This window comes from Schistocerca piceifrons, chromosome 2, assembly GCF_021461385.2.
Source record: "Schistocerca piceifrons isolate TAMUIC-IGC-003096 chromosome 2, iqSchPice1.1, whole genome shotgun sequence".
NCBI classification, from domain to species: domain Eukaryota; kingdom Metazoa; phylum Arthropoda; class Insecta; order Orthoptera; family Acrididae; genus Schistocerca; species Schistocerca piceifrons.
The window spans coordinates 684,760,269-684,777,590 of NC_060139.1; positions in this window are offsets into that span (position 1 = coordinate 684,760,269).

Genomic DNA, 17,322 nt, shown 5'->3' on the forward strand with positions numbered 1-17,322 from the left:
GAAATACTGTAATTGCACATAGAAACCAGAATTACAAGTCTAATACATGAACACGAGCCAGATGCTTTGTTGACTGAACCTGTGACCAAGAGGCATTGTCATTACGGAAATGTGAAATCAAAATTTTTATTTCTTACCGCCAAAGATACTGACAAAAAATACACTGTGATCATTGCCACATCTCCCATCTATACATTACACCAACCGAACATCATCTACTGTCTCACCCAACAGAACAACAACTGCACACGACGTCCTCTGAACTAGTACTGCTCTCGACATCCTCTCAACAAGCACTGCTAACGGCAACCTATGAACTATTACTGCACCAGTGGAGGCGGCGGAATAACAATCTTTGGCGCAATCTCTGTCGCTGTGACTCAGTGTAGCCACCTTTCATATGCCCCTCCTCCACGGGCTGGAATTTGATGGTATTTTTGCGAGCATTGGTGGTGAAAATACCACCAAATTCGTCCAAAAAATACAGACAAAAATAAAAGATGATATTAATAAGTAAATATCACATAACCAAATAAATTTTGGCTTGGCATTCACCCTTCAATAACCTAATATATAAAATACAGTAAGGAATACAAATGCTTGCGTACATGTGATTTTACATAATAGTTTACACAAGTATCATTTGTCAGAGTGATTAAACAATTCAATCAATGGCACCAGCAATGACGAATAGGTGGAGGTAAGAGTCTCATAACATTTCATAAACAGTAAATACACAAAAAATCAGTTCATACAAATATTCACATAAAATCTTTTCAATAGTTCAGTGAACAAGTAGCACCCCTCAGAGTAGTTGATAGTTCCAACAGTAGCATCCAGCAATGGTATACAGGTGCAAATAGCAGTCCCATAACATTTCATCAACAGTATTTAAACAGCTCCAACAGTGGCACCCAGCAATGTTGAGCAGACGCAGACAGCAACAAGTAACATTATCTCAGTAGAAGCAGCTCTATCAGTGGCACTCAGCAATGTTGAGCAGGTGCAGTTACCAACTAGTGATATCTCGTCACTGGTTGAGCAGTTCCAACAGTGGCACCCAGCAATGTTGAACAGGTGCAGACAGCAAAAAGTGACATCATTTCAATAGAAGCAGTTCCATCAGTGGCACCCAGCAATGTTGAATGGGTGCAGACACCAACAAGTGACTTCTTATCACTGGTTGAGCAGTTCCAACAGTTGCACGCAGCAATGTTGAGCAAATGCAGGTAACAGTCAATAATATTCACTATCAATTATTAAACAGTTCATCAGAGTTCATCAGCAGAAATTAAACATTTCCAAGTGGCACCCATTAATGATAATAGGTGCAAGCACGAACAACAGTTTTAATGCACACACAATTGCTTTTACAAAATTATTATCAATGCTCTTACACTAAACATACCAATTATAATAAACACACAAATGTTATCAGTTAATTGTCATATTAACTATTACAAATACACAAATATCAGTAAACCTATAATATTTATGAGTGTCAGTGCAAGCCACAACAAACGAGTAAAATTTAGGAGGTAGGTCAGTACCAATTATTTGGGATTAGAAAAGGAAAAAACACAAAGCACACTCGCTCATCTTTGTAATTGAATAGTGTTTACTGTGTAAATGCAATTCTGTCAAAATTTGATGTTCAACATGTGTATCAAGTAGTAGCGGCAGAAGTGTATAACAGTCAATAATAGTTAGCCAACGTCATAGTCATCATGTCAAAACCAATGTTTGCCAAGCCAAATCAAAATGAACGGTTGCTGAACAACTGTCAGTATGCAAATACTTCCTCTCTCCAATATATATATATATATATGCTCCTCACTTACTTTACCTCTTATCCACAAAAACTACAATAATCATCAGCATCACATAATCTAAATACTTCAATAATACATCTACATCTACATCCATACTCCGCGAGCCACCTTACGGTGTGTGGCGGAGGGTACTTATTGTACCACTATCTGATCCCCCCTTCCCTGTTCCATTCACGAATTGTGCGTGGGAAGAACGACTGCTTGTAAGTCTCCGTATTTGCTCTAATTTCTCGGATCTTTTCGTTGTGATCATTACGCGAGATATATGTGGGCGGTAGTAATATGTTGCCCATCTCTTCCCGGAATGTGCTCTCTCGTAATTTCGATAATAAACCTCTCCGTATTGCGTAACGCCTTTCTTGAAGTGTCCGCCACGAGAGCTTGTTCAGCATCTCCGTAACGCTCTCGCGCTGACTAAATGTCCCCATGACGAATCGCGCTGCTTTTCGCTGGATCATGTCTATCTCTTCTATTAATCCAACCTGGTAAGGGTCCCATACTGATGAGCAATACTCAAGAATCGGACGAACAAGCGTTTTGTAAGCTACTTCTTTCGTCGATGAGTCACATTTTCTTAGAATTCTTCCTATGAATCTCAACCTGGCGCCTGCTTTTCCCACTATTTGTTTTATGTGATCATTCCACTTCAGATCGCTCCGGATAGTAACTCCTAAGTATTTTACGGTCGTTACCGCTTCCAATGATTTACCACCTATGGCATAATCGTACTGGAATGGATTTCTGCCCCTATGTATGCGCATTATATTACATTTATCTACGTTTAGGGAAAGCTGCCAGCTGTCGCACCACGCATACCTCTTACGTCGATACATATAAACCTTATCATCAGTGTCATTTACTTTACCTCTTGTCCACCAAGTCTCCAATAATCATCAACTTCACACAATCTCAATACCTCAATAGTACCTCTTCAATACGTCGATACATACAAACTTTATCACCAATATCATTTACCTCACCTCTTGTCCACCAAAACTCCAATAATCACAAACATCACACAATCTCAGTACCTCAATAATACATCTTCAATACGTCGATACGTATAAACCTTATCACCAATATCATTTCACTTCCATGACAACCCTTTCCTCTAGTCAGTCTCCTGGAACAAGTACAAATAAAATCCTAGTGCAAACTTCAATTCATCATTCCATACAATCCGAAGACACAATGTCCACACTCAACCTGTGTAATCCACCTGACCCAAATCTTCTATTTATTATGAATTATAAAATACATTTTGGTTACCTCATCCGTCATTAAATAAAAGAAATGCGTACATGACCTCTAACAGCTTTTAGTTTGAATAACTTTCAGTAAGTAAGTACGAGTACGGAATATGAATGATCACATAAGACTTTGAATGAATAAATCGTAATATTTCACAGTGTGTACACCACTTCAAGAATCATGGCAAAACAGAAGCAAACATGTGGAGTATTTTTTTTTTTTTTTTTTGTCAAGTGCCACTTGCTATTTCAATTGCTTACGACGAATGCAGTGTAATAACTGTAAATGGTCTAAACCTAGTGTTGGTATTTCATGTCCTTAGCTACCTTTCTAGCAGCATAAATTTATACAGCTTCCATAAATCCTCCAGCTCATGTGACTTCAGTGAAGTTTCTTGTACCAATGTCGTTTGAATAACTATAGCAGTTCGTTTTCTTATCTTAAAATATAAAGCACTGAGCATAAGCAAAACATGCAATAGCGAGTAAATATACCAGTAGAGGACAGAATGTCAACAAGTAGATGTGGCACAATCCCTACAACGAGGCTCTGCCAAGCGAACAATCTATAATTAATACCATAGTGTGACCTAAACTCCATGTTCGTACACAGTATATCAGCAATTCTATATACCAAATTAAAGAATAGTTATGACAACAAAACAGAAATGTCAGAAATGTGTAAATTTGCAGTCCATACGCAAAGCAGCAAGTATATATCTTACATAATAAACAGGTCATTAGCATCGTATCAGCATAAGCAAATTAATGTTCATATGTAATCTTAATAAGTAAACATGAAGGCGCCAGCAGATAAATCCCAAAGTATAACTTACATACATAACCGTATCAGCACAACTAATCAGGTGACAATTATAATTTAAATATATAAGCACAGCAGGCACATAATAAAAAATATGACATCAGTGAAAAAGCAGAGCAGCCAAGCGATGCATAATATACATAAGTAACAACGCTGTTCATTAATCAGTCATTGTCAAAATCAGTGAACACGAAGTACAAATCACGTAATCGCGAGCAGCAAATTACGTATAAAGTACATACCTAAGTAGAAATATGTTACCTGAAAAATTAATAGTTACCATTTTAGTTTATTACTTTCCTCTTCGAAATTACATTCTTCCTGAAATTTTCTCGATAGCAAGTCCTCTTAACGTCGGACACACAGTATTTAACTGAAGTTCTAACATATTTTATACAACTGTATCCTGAAAAAAACTGAACGTTAATAACATAATTTAGCAAGTCGTTATAGCTTTATACTGAATTTGATCGGAGAAATTAGACTGTGTATTTGTTTACGGCTGTCAGTGCATTCGCACTGAGCGGTCGATCAGCTGTAGGTACGCGTGACGTAGGAAGTAATTGTTTGCGGTCAACGACTGCCTTGTGCAGCGTGCAGACTTGACTGTTGCTTTGAGTATGTGCCGCCGCCAGAATACGGCGCGGTATCCTTGTATTCTCTGCGTGTTTACGTGTAACTGTTAATTTCTCAAAAGTATCTTATTCCACAAAAATTTTAACGTTCGCTATATGATGTATTCCCTTAGAGCACCGTGATTTAAGAGTTTCTACTTCGACAGTGTTATCATGAATAATTTTGCCAACTCTATATGGACCGTTATAAAGCAGAAAAAATTTGCGACACAAGCCTTTCCCTTTGTGAGACAAACGATGAGACTTAATTAACACCTTTTGACCAACTGACAAGGTTTTTAAACGATCAGGACGTTTAGCTGATTCCTCTCTTCTAGCAGCCGCAGATGCAATATTTTGTAGAGCCAGGTTGACAACTTCAGAATGCCGCAGTTTCCGTGTAGGCGGAAAAGGAACGATTTCAGAAATGCGATTTGTCGGTGCTTTATTTTTTAATATCAATATATGCGAAAAAGAAGTAGAATCATTAGGGAGTTCATTCAGAATGTTTTGAAAAATTTGAAGATACTGATCCCACGTTCTGTGATTCTGATGACAATAAAGACGACACAGTTTGTTGATTTCCTTCATCCATCTCTCCGAAGCGTTAGATTGAGGGTGAAAAAGTGAAATGAAAATTGGTTTAATCTTACGACGCCGTAGAGTACGAAGCCAAATTTTAGAGCGAAACTGTGATCCATTATCTGATATAACTTTATCAACATGACCCACTTCTTTAAGAAAATGTGTGATGAATGCATTAGATACTGAACGAGCTGTTGCTTTGGGTAAAGGTGTAAAACACACATATTTTTATGTCAATTCCATTGCTACCAAAATGTATGCAAAACCATTAGTAGAACGAACCACTAGACTGAAGAAATCGACTGCAGCCATCTCCTTTAATTTCGCTGGAATGATAGGAAACAACGGTGCTCTGTGAGAAATAGTTGGCGGCTTAGCCTTTTGACATAATTTGCATTTAGCAAGAACAAATCGAATACGTTTTTCCATATTACTGAAGTAGCAATTTTCTCGTAATTTAAGAAAGCATTTTCTGGAACCAAAGTGTGCATAACTGAAATGTGTATACCAAATCAACTTATTAACCCACTCATCAGGAATGCAAACTAACCAAACAGAGTTGTCAATCGATTTTCGTTTAAAAAGAATATCATTGCGAACTAAATAATACTTTCTAATCGCTACGTTTTCCTTTGTCATAAGGCTGGTGTCTATTGTCCTGTCTATTTCGTCCGTTCCAATCATTATCCATTTTGATAATATTCTTCTCGGGTATGCAGCCAGATCATAACGTCTTCATGACACAATATTTCCGCGGTCCAACTGGCCGCCATCTTCAGGTGAGATTGCTGGTGCACAATCTCGCCGGCTAGATTGTGTACCAGCGCTCTCACCTGAAGATGGCGGCCAGTTGGACCGCGGAAATATTGTGTCATGAAGACGTTATGATCCAGCTGCATACCCAAGAAGAATATTATCAATTATTACGCCGGGAAAGCCTTCGTAGTCACATTATCCATTTTCTCTGAAAATCTATTGTGATTACCGTCGTCGTTGTCATACTTAAGTTCTTGTAGCAAAGTCTTAAAAGTTTCAATGTCGTCTTTACATTTTCCGGCTAAAGCAATGTGTCTTACTGATTGTGGCAGCTTAGTTAAACAAATGCGAATTAATTCAGTCGGGCTATGAGGGTTGGAAAGGAATTGATTCTTTCGAATCATGTCTTCAAAGTATTCTGCCGGCGTGCGGAACTCAGACTGTTTAAAATTACGCTGCATAATAAGACTGTTTGACTCTGTCTTGCGTGTTTTCGGACCAATATGCCGATAGAAATGCATGATAAAAAGCATTTAAATTATTACAATCTCTAATAAGTGCGCGCATACGCATCGCCGGTTCGTTTTTCATCAATATCCTGAAAACTGTCACTTTTGGGTAAAATAGTCATATCCGGCTATTCTTTACTGACTCCTTTTCTAGATAGATTGATAGTTGAAGTGTTGTTTTGGTAGATACAAAGAATAGTAAAAGAGTAGGCAGCAATGCAGAAAACTAAAAGGGAAATTGCACCACTACAACTCGGGGCCCTGTGCACGCTACGGCACATATTCACTTTGTGTAGTGAATCCCCTGAAGACTCAAATAGCCACACATAAATTTCAGTTCGTGACTAAGTGGTCAATTTGCTGGAAGCGCCTACATGAATTGATCTAACCATGAACATGGATGTATGCCATTATTAGAATTGCGAAAGACCTTAGATTTCCGAACAGTTAAAACGTGTTTATAGGCAAAGTTTTCGCCTCGTGGCGACAAAGACCTACCGCGTCTGTCCCAGTCTGAATGTCGATTATTGTCAAGTTCGCGCGCCTGGCGCTCTCTTGTTGCATCTCGTAAATGAAATAAATTGTTTTCTTCAAAACCCGCTGCTATCGGTGATTCCAAATTTCTTCTACAGTCTTTTCCTATGATTTCGCTTTCAATTTGTTTAACTTGCTTTCGTAACGCCTCAAATTCCCTTTTAACGCGTTCATTACATTTTCCCATGATTTTCAACATGTTTATTTATATTCTGGTACTCTTCTGTTTCTGCAAAAGGCAATGGAGCTGTATCATCTGAATCTCTGTCCCCATTCAAACTAAGATTTGTCAATTTATCTGAAATCTCTTCAACTCTTTCCGATAAGTCACCTATTTGTTCTTTCTGTTTATTTACGTCTTCCGTAAGTGTCGCGACTCGGGTTTCAGTATTGACACATTTAGTAGTTAACTGTTCATATTGTTGTGTTAGGTTATTTATTCTGTCATTTGGTACGGATTCCTCGATTCTTTCAAATATTTCTTCCTTATCGTGTGCATGTTGAAGATTTAACTCTGAACATTTTTGTACTATCACGCGACCTCCTTCTTCCTGCTCTCTGTCCTGTTCCTTTTGTCTTATTTCTATTGAAATTAATCCATTATTGTGAGCATTCAAAATCAGGTGTACTTCTTCTCTAATTTCTTTCTTTAATTCATCTTTCATGTTTTTAAAACATGTCCCTATTCGTGTGTCTAACCGTGTTTCCATTGTTTCCATCTCTGTTTTTAATTGAGATCCTAACTGTGATCCCAAATTTAATATTGCACTCATCAACTGCTCCATATTAACTGGTTCGTAATTCTTTTCGCCCCTGACATTTCCCGTACAACTAACTTCCTTCGTCGTAGCTGTAAAGCTATCTGTGTTCGATACTATTCCAGAATCTTCTATAGTTAATCTCGTATTCTGTGAATTTTTTGATTGTGAAAAATTTTGAAATGGTTCCGGACTATTTTCCTGCCTTATTAAATTGCTTTCTACTTATTATTCATCATACTGTTCTCCTGTGTTGGCGAGTTCACCATGTTAACAATTTCGATATTCTGACTATCCATCATTTTTGCCTTTTCATCGATCTCGTAAACATTTACAAAACATACAAAACTCGTCACTATACGAAAATTACACACAATATAACACTTTATCAACAACAATACCATTCACACGAAATGCTTCCCAACTAACACGATCAATGAACAATTAAAATCTTCATAAATGCACAAAATTGTCAACCCCATATACGAGACATCCAAAACCAAATTCTGCAAAAATACCATTAGAAGAATGACAAGACAACTACAAATGTTCAGTTACAAAATCTACACATGCAATGTGTACTACAATTACTAAACTACAAACTACTACAACAATACTACTGTCTGCTATTTTTACTATCAAAAGAATTCCAAGGGACGATCCGAAGCAGCGGTCGCCACGTGCTTGCGGGCTTAATTAAACTGCAATAATTTTAGTAGCTGTGTGTCCGGTTACGAAGTCTCGTAACCGGTTGGCCCTGTACGCAATCTGACTGCATAAAATAACAATAAAGAATGAAAGGAAGGTTCCGTTAACACAATTGATTAATTAAGTCCCCTACAACTATAAAGGCTACGAAACAACAAAGCACAAGTGTAACTGCTCTGTGTGTGGTAGTGTGATTCAATGTACATGTATCTGGCACGGTTCTTCCTCAATACGACAAGATATTTTAAACATCGTTTACAATGGCCTAATTGAGAAACCAGAAATACTATAATTGCACATAGAAACCAGAATTACAAGTCTAATACATGAACACGAGCCAGATGCTTTGTTGACTGAACCTGTGATCAAGAGGTATTGTCATTACGGAAATGTGAAATCAAAATTTTTTTTGGTACCTCCATAGATATTGACGAAAAATACACTGTGATCATCCAACTTCCATCTATACATTACACCAACCGAACAGCATCTACTGTCTCGCCCAACAGAACAACAACTGCACACGACATCCTCTGACATAGTATTGCTCTCGACATCCTCTCAACAAGCACTGCTAACGGCAACCTCTGAACTATTACTGCACCAGTGAAGGCGGCGGAATAATAATCTTTGGCGCAATCTCTGTCGCTGTGACTCAGTGTAGCCACCTTTCACAGTGTTTCCTGTTTGTTGAACAGCTATCGCCGACGAACTAAGCTTGGGCAGGTTAAAGCTACCAATACTGCTTCTGGTAATTCGGCTGAGGTATTTTCTAGCACACTACTTTGTTCTCCGTGTATTGAACCGTTAAACAGTCCTTCCTCATTTACAACACTACCATTTCCCTTCTTGTCGGCCATGTGAACAATGTCATCAACAACCACTGCTTGTTGTAAGCTACCACTTATGCACAATTTCAAAACTTCTTCCACGTAATTAACTGTTATTAACACCGTCACTGTTCCTTTCTCAGGCACTCCCACACAACGTTGAATCGAATTCCACTCGAAATGCTGCTCTGCTGAATTGCTGCAGAATCACCACTACTTCTGATATCTTTTCCGTCGTATCCGAAGTTGCGTTGGAATCGAAGTCGGAACTCGTGTCGCCATATGCAAGGCTACCTCCTGCGTCTGGTCCCCGAATACACTAGCTTTTTTTTTTTTTCAACAGCTTCCGTGCATTTAACTGATGATGCTTTCCTCCTGTTAACTTAGCTCACTACTGTAAGTGATGAGCGGCGATATACTACCCGAATAAAAAACCCTCGGATTTTACTATACAAAACTTATTTCGTTAAATACACGAGCACTGATATTAACGGATACGATTAGATAACTCTTCAAACAAACTGTGTGCCACTAAGCAATATCCGTGTACATGGCTGACTATGAGCTCTGCCAGTACGGTACTGCTTCAAAGCTCGGTCGCACCACATCAGTTTCAATTGTACTCTCTGTTGGCTGCGCATAATCGATCCAAAGATCGTATGTGAGGGGTATTCTATCCAACGATAATAATCGTTTTGTTGCCACTTCCCCCAATCATATTAGAAATTCTGATGGAATGTTATCTATCCCTTCTTCCTTATTTGATTTTAAGTATTCCGGAACTCTTTTAAAATTCTGATTCTAGTAATGGATCCCCATTCTCTTCTATAGTGACTCTTGTTTCTCCTTCTATCATGTCATCAGACAAGTCCACCCCACCTTAGACGTCGTCAATGTATTCTTTCCACCTATCCGCTCTCTAATCTGCATTTAGCAGTGGTATTCCCATTGCATTATTATGTTACTGCCCTTACTTTTAATTTCACCGAAGGTCATTTTGACTGCTGAATCACCCATCCGGCAGTTTTTTTGTTTCCAATTTCACCGCATTTATCGCGCAGTCATTACATCTTAAATCCACTGCACTTCCTATATATTTCATTCTTCAGTAACTTGTATTTCTGTACGCTTGAATTTCCTTCAACATTTTTGTACTTACGTCTTTTATCGATCAACTAAAATATTTCTCCCGTTACCCATAATTTCTTCGCAATTACCTTCTTTGTACCTATGTTTTTCTTTCCAGCTTCTGTAGTGGTCCTTTTTAGAGATGACCATTCCTCTTCAACTGTACTGCGTACAGAGCTATTCCCTATTGCTGTATCTATTGCCTTAGAGAACTTCAATCGTATCTCGTCATCCCTTAGTACTTCCGTATCCCACTTCTTTGTTTATCGATTCTTCTTGACTAATCTCTTGAACTTCAGCCTACTCTTCATCACTACTAAATTGGGATCTGAGTTTAAATCTGCACCTGGATACACCTTACAATACAATGCTTCATTTCGGAATCTCTGCCTCACCAAGATGTAATCTAACAGAAATCTTCCCCTATCACCCGGCCTATTCCAAGTATTCTCGAACAGAGTCACTATTACAAGCTGAAACTTATTGTATAATTCAAATAGTCTTCCTCCTTCCTCATTACTAGTACCAAGCTCACATTCTCCCGTAATCATTTCTTCTAATCCGTCCCCAGCAACCTCATTCCAATCCCCAATGACTATTAGATTTTCATCTTTCTTTACGTATTGATTTACCTGTTCAATGCCCTCAAATACTAACCCATCTCTTTACCTTCGGCTTGCGACGCCGGAATGTATAGTTGAACTATCGTTGGCGTGGTTGGTTTGCTGTCGATTTTGATGAGAGCTACTATATTACTCAACTGTTCACAGTAACTCATCCTCTGCCCTGCTTGCCTATTCATAATGAATCCTACTCCCCTTATACGATTTTATACTGCTGTTGATTTTATTCTGTAGTCACCTGACCAGAAATCCTTGTCTTCTTTCGATTTTAATTCATCGACTTCCACTGTATCTAGACTGAGCCTTAGTATATCCCTTTTAAGATTTTCTGGCTTTCCTATCATGTTCAAATTTGTCACATTCGACGACCCGACTCTTAGATCGTTATCCTTCCATTGATTATTAAATCTTCTTCTCATGGTCAGGTCCCAGAGATCCGATTGGGGAACTATTCCGGAATCTTTTGTCAATGGAGAGATCATCATGACACTTTATTCAATTAAAGGCCACATGTCCTGTGGATGTAACTTATACGTCTTTAATGCAGGGGCTTTCATCGCCGTCTGCAGCCTAATGGTGTAGATAATGGCAGATTCTTCAGCCTATAGGGACAGTTTCCGACCCCAGCGGCAAGTGAGTGCCCTGAACTTCCGTCCGCTCCTCCGCTCTCTTTGACAATGTCGATGGCTGAATGAGGAGTGATTCCTTATGCCAGAAGTCTTTGGCAGCCAGTGCTGACGACGTTTATTCAAAATTTAAGCTGTGGCAAGGTTAGGACCCTGGACTGAAGTCTTATTGATTACTAATCAAAGACTCTTTCACTTGGCAATCAAGATAAAAAGAGTAAAAGAAATTTCATGCACAGTAAATAGTGACTGGGCTAAGGGAAGTATCAACTTACTCCATCAAAATATCAGGGGAATAAAAAATGAAATATTTGAGCTATTAGTGTGCTAAGATTACCTCAAAAATAAAAATGAGATTGATATACTTTGTCTGCCTGAACACCATGTAACTGTGGATGGATAGTGTCAGTATAAATGGTTATAAATTAGCATCTTACACTTGTAGATCTAGGATGGATAAAGGAGGAGTTCCTATTTTCATAAAACAAGGGTAAAAATACAAAACTGTAGAAGGACGCAGATTTTGTGTTGATCAGCTCGTTGAGGTTTGTGCATGTGAACTTCAGCTAGATAATGTAGTATTCATAATAGCAACAGTGTACAGGTCTACAGGTCCTCATTGGGAGACTGGGAGCTATTCATAAAAACGTTTGAATCCCTATTATGCTGTCTGTCAGACAAAAAGAAGACTTTATTAATCTGTAGTGATTTCAATATAAACTTTCTAAGTAATTCTGATAGGAAAAGTGAACTAGAAGTGTTATTAACAACATATAGCTTAGAATCAGTGGTCAATTTCCCTACACGTATAGCTCAAGACAGTAGCACTGTAATAAATAATTTATTTGTACAGAAAGCGGATGTAAAACGAACAAATGCTTTCCCTGTGGTAAATGGATTGTCAAACCATGATGCACAACTCATCAACTTACAAAACCTAACAGGGTATACAGTTCAGAAACCATTAAGTAAAAGTATGAGGTTGCTCAACCTAGTATCTGTTGAGCACTTCAGAGAAAGTTTCAGAAATGTTAATTGGGAGATGTATTTAATGAGCAAATGCTAATGAGAAATGCAACACATTTCTTGATGAATTTATATCCCTCTTTGAACATAGTTTCCCAAAGGAAATTACTAAATGTAACACCACATACTTTTCAAAGAAACCTTGGATTACTACAGGTATTAATGTGTCTTCAGAAAGAAAAAGAAAACTGTATGAGACAGCAAGAACAAGTAAAGATCCAGAAACAGTTTTACATTATAAAAATTATTCTAACAGACTAAAATAAGTTGTAAGGATATCAAGAAATATGTATGTTAGAGAAGAAATTAACAACTCTGACAATAAAATCACATCAATACAGAATGTTGCTAGCAGGGAGACAGGAAAAGTAACCACTGAGGTAGGTAGTATTACTATTAAAGAGAATGAGACCATCCTAACCAACAGTACACAAGTAGCTAATGTATTTAACAACCATTTCCTAAGTATAGAGGAAAAAATTAGTGAGATTAGTTCAAAAGATAAAGCCAGGCAGTACAAGGAAGAGTCTCTTTAGAAAAATTTTAGTCATATTAAGTTTCACCTAACAACTTCTTGTGAAATAAGTAAAATAAACGTTCTATAGGAGTATAAGACATCTGTAATAAGACTTTAAAACAATGTCAAGCAACTACAGCTGATGTTCTGAATCACATATGTAATGCATCAATAACTCAAGGTATTTTCCCAGACAGGTTAAAATATGCCATTGTCAGGCCTCTCTACATAAAGGAGGACACTACAGGTGTCCATAATTAGCGGTCATTATCCTAGCTTACAGCATTTTCAAATATCTTCGAGAAAATAATGTACTCAACAGTGGTTAGCCATCTCAACAGTAATTGGATACTTAGTAAATCAAAGTTCGGCTTTTAAAAATGCTGTTCCACTGAGACAGCAATATACAATTTCACTGTCCACATAACAGAGTCTTTAAATAGTAGAATGTCATGAACAGGAATTTTCTGTGACTTGTCCAAAGCATTTGATTTTGTCAACCGTGACATTATGTTACAGAAATTACAATTCTAAGGTATAAATGGAATAGCATATGAGCAGTTTAGGTCAGACCTTCAGAACAGGAAGCAAATAGTTTCTTTATATGGGTCAAGTGATTTAAATAAGTTTGCCACTTCATCTAACTGGGGTGAAATTACATTAGGTGTTTCACAGGGTTCAATCATGGGTCCCATTCTGTGTTTGGTATATTGAACGACCTCCCTTCTTATCTAAAACAAGAAGCTGAGCTAACACTGTTTGCTGATGATACAAGCATCATTATTAATCCAGTAAAGGAAACTCCAATTGAGAATCATACAAATGTCTCTGGAAAAGTCCTTAATTGGTTTCCTGCGATTGGGCTTGCTCTAAACTTTGGAAAAACAAAGTACATTCAATTTTCTGATGTAAAAAGTACAGTTCCTTCACTAAATATAACACATCAACAGAAGTCAATAGATAGGGTAGAGCATACAAAGTACTTGGGTGTACATATAGATGAGAATCTTAAATGGAAATTTCATATTTTGGATTTTCTAAAGCGACTAGGTTTAGCAAATTTTAATTCAGAATAATTGCCAACTTTGAGGTTCAAATGGTTCAAATGGCTCTGAGCACTAAGGGACTTAACATCTGAGGTCATCAGTCCCCTAGACCTTAGAACTACTTAAACCTGACTAACCTCAGGACATCACACATATCCATGCCCGAGGCAGGATTCGAACCTGCGACTGTAGCGATCGCACAGTTCTAGACTGAAGCGCCTAGAACCGCTCGGCCACACCAACCAGGCCAACTTTGAGGATATAAAGATTAGTAAGGTAACATACTTTGAATACTCTCACTCTCTGATGTCATATGGAATCATATTTTGCGGTAACTCAACACTTAGACCAATAATTTTCACTGCTCGGAAGAAAGTGGTTAGAATAATGTGTGGGCTTCATAATCGCACGTCTTGTAGGCATCTTTTTACAAGTCTGGGAATTCTTACAACAGCATCACGGTACATTTACTCACTAATGAAATTTGTTCTCAACAATATGGACCAGTTTACAAACAACAGTGACATTCATGATTATAATACCAGAAAAAAGAAAGGCTTACACTATTCTTTACACAACCTATCGTTTGCACAGAAAGGGATTAAAATATTCTGCTACAAAACTTTTTGACAATTTACCAGATGAAATAAATGTCTGACAGACAGCAGTAACAGCTTCAAAAATAAATTGAAATCGTATCTCCTTGACAACACTTTCTTTACCATAAATGAATTCTTGGATAGGAATAAATACATCTATAAATATATTATATGCATGTTCTGCCATTTAAGAAAATGGGGCAAATAATAGAAATATTAATCTTTCACACTGTACTGTAATACATTTATATTTAAAAAATCCTTTATCATATGTGCATTACTTGTGCACTTCACACGTTCCACATCATACCGGCTTCCGTACCGTGCGATTGATCAATGGAACACGCAACCAACTAACTAACTAACTAACTGACTAAGGATATCAAAGAAGTGCCTAATGAAGTTACGAACCGTAATAAGAGAGAAACAATATCCTGGCATACATATTTCTGCCAGGATCTCATTACACTTAAAGGCGGTGGTGTGCGGTCATTGTCGCCCTGGCGGGGCATCAGTAGAAGGATATGCCATTGTTCGAGGACACTACGGCTGGAGCCTGCTGCAAGCGGAGGTATTGCAGTTAAGGCAAAATAAGCTTTCTCTTTGCAAATATTACATAAATAATATGTTTGTAAGTCAAGGTGCGTGAATAGTGAATTTGTTAGCCGATTATACGTATGATTGCTTGGTGACAAATTCTCAGAGTAGACATCAGAAATGTGCCAAGCTTTTCCCAGTCTTCACGTTATTCCCACAATGTATGAAGGGAATATATTTTTTTAATTTTCACTTTTTATGAGCCATCTGAAGATGGCTCATCAACGAACCGAAACCAGTAGTCAATAAAGAAAATTGGCGACCTTCAGGTACGAATTTTATCCACATAAGCATGTAGTAAAATTATCTTTATCTTTTGCGAAGTTTGCTACATCAGTGTTGTAAATTCTCGTCGCCGATGGTTATGTGGCTGCGTCAGGCAAAGAATTCCGTCAGTTTCTGTTTGTTGTGAAGTGTGGCAGCTCTCTTTAAACTGCACTTGCAGTGTGTTGTAGCAAGACCTGCGTGGGACGCACAGTTTGGTACATAGTACAATGGTGCAAGACTATTTTTGTGCAAGTTACTCCTCCAGAATTTCGGTAGTATCGGAGCAAGAGGCAAACGTTAGGTTTGCCAATGGTCTGTGAATTCTGATCGAAGCAGCTCGAACGACTTTGGCAATATATTAAGCTTTTAAGAGATTCGCCTGTGGTATATTTACGGCTGTGCAACGTGCTGTTATCTGTCCTGTGGGTAAGTCAGCCAAGTTTGAAAGGAGTGGATTGTGCAGTTGAACATCAAAGATGCAGAACCAAAATGGTGGGTCTGCTAAATACTAGAGCCCCCCCCCCCCCAAAACTGTTAGGAAAGAAATCGTATCACAAAACCAATAGCAAAATCGTATCATAAAGCCAACAGCACATGCGGCGTCTTATGTTACAAGTTGAAGCTTGTCAGGATTAAAAACCTATGAAGTCTGAGTACAGGAGGGTTCCAATGGTTCAAATGGCTCTGAGCACTATGGGCCTTTACATCTATGGTCATCATTCCCCTAGAACTTAGAATTACTTAAACATAACTAATCTAAGGACAGCACACAACACCCAGTCATCACGAGGCAGATAAAATCCCTGACTCCGCCGGGAATCGAACCCGGGAACCCGGGCGCGGGAAGCGAGAACGCTACCACACAACCACGAGCTGCGGACTGGACAGGAGGGAAATAAATTAGTCAAAAATTGAGAATTGTAGGAGACTGCTTAAAGACATCAACTGGGTAGATGTTTGCAGTACTTCCGATTAAAATGGAAAAACAAAGCATTTTTTAGTAAGGTTACTTTCTCATTTGAAAATTGATTTCCCCTTAAGATAACTCAAATCAAATAGAAGTCTAAAAATTAACTATGTATTACACAAGGGACGAAGGTATCACGTACTACAAAAAGGAAACTCTATGTACAATCTAGGAACAGGTCTGATTTTAGCATTTTAATGCATTACAAAGAACACAGCAAAATATTGAAGACTGAGGTTGACCTCTCACCAGTGCTTGAGTGGGGCGTCCCGGGCGTAGCAGGCGGCGAAAGACTTCGCAGGCGGCCTCACGAAAGGCCTTCACGGTTTTCCTGACAAACAGGTTCCATGTGCTGTCTGTGGCTGACACTGTCGCTGAGCCAGATACTGTCACCTGTCCTGTTTCAGAGGAAACCTCTCACCCTGCAAGATCCAGACAATCACAGAAGGTGGGATTATTGATAGTTGAGAGCTCCAGCGTTAGGCGCGTTATGGGGCCCCTTAGGGACATGGCTGCCAAGATGAGAAAGAAAACCAATGTGCACTCCGTGTGCATACCGGGTGGAGTCATTCCAGATCTGGAACGGGTCCTCCCGGATGTCATGAAGAGCACAGGGACAGAAAACCAATGTGCACTCCGTGTGCATACCGGGTGGAGTCATTCCAGATGTGGAAAGGGTCCTCCCGGGTGCCATGAATGGCACAGGGACAGAAAACCAATGTGAACG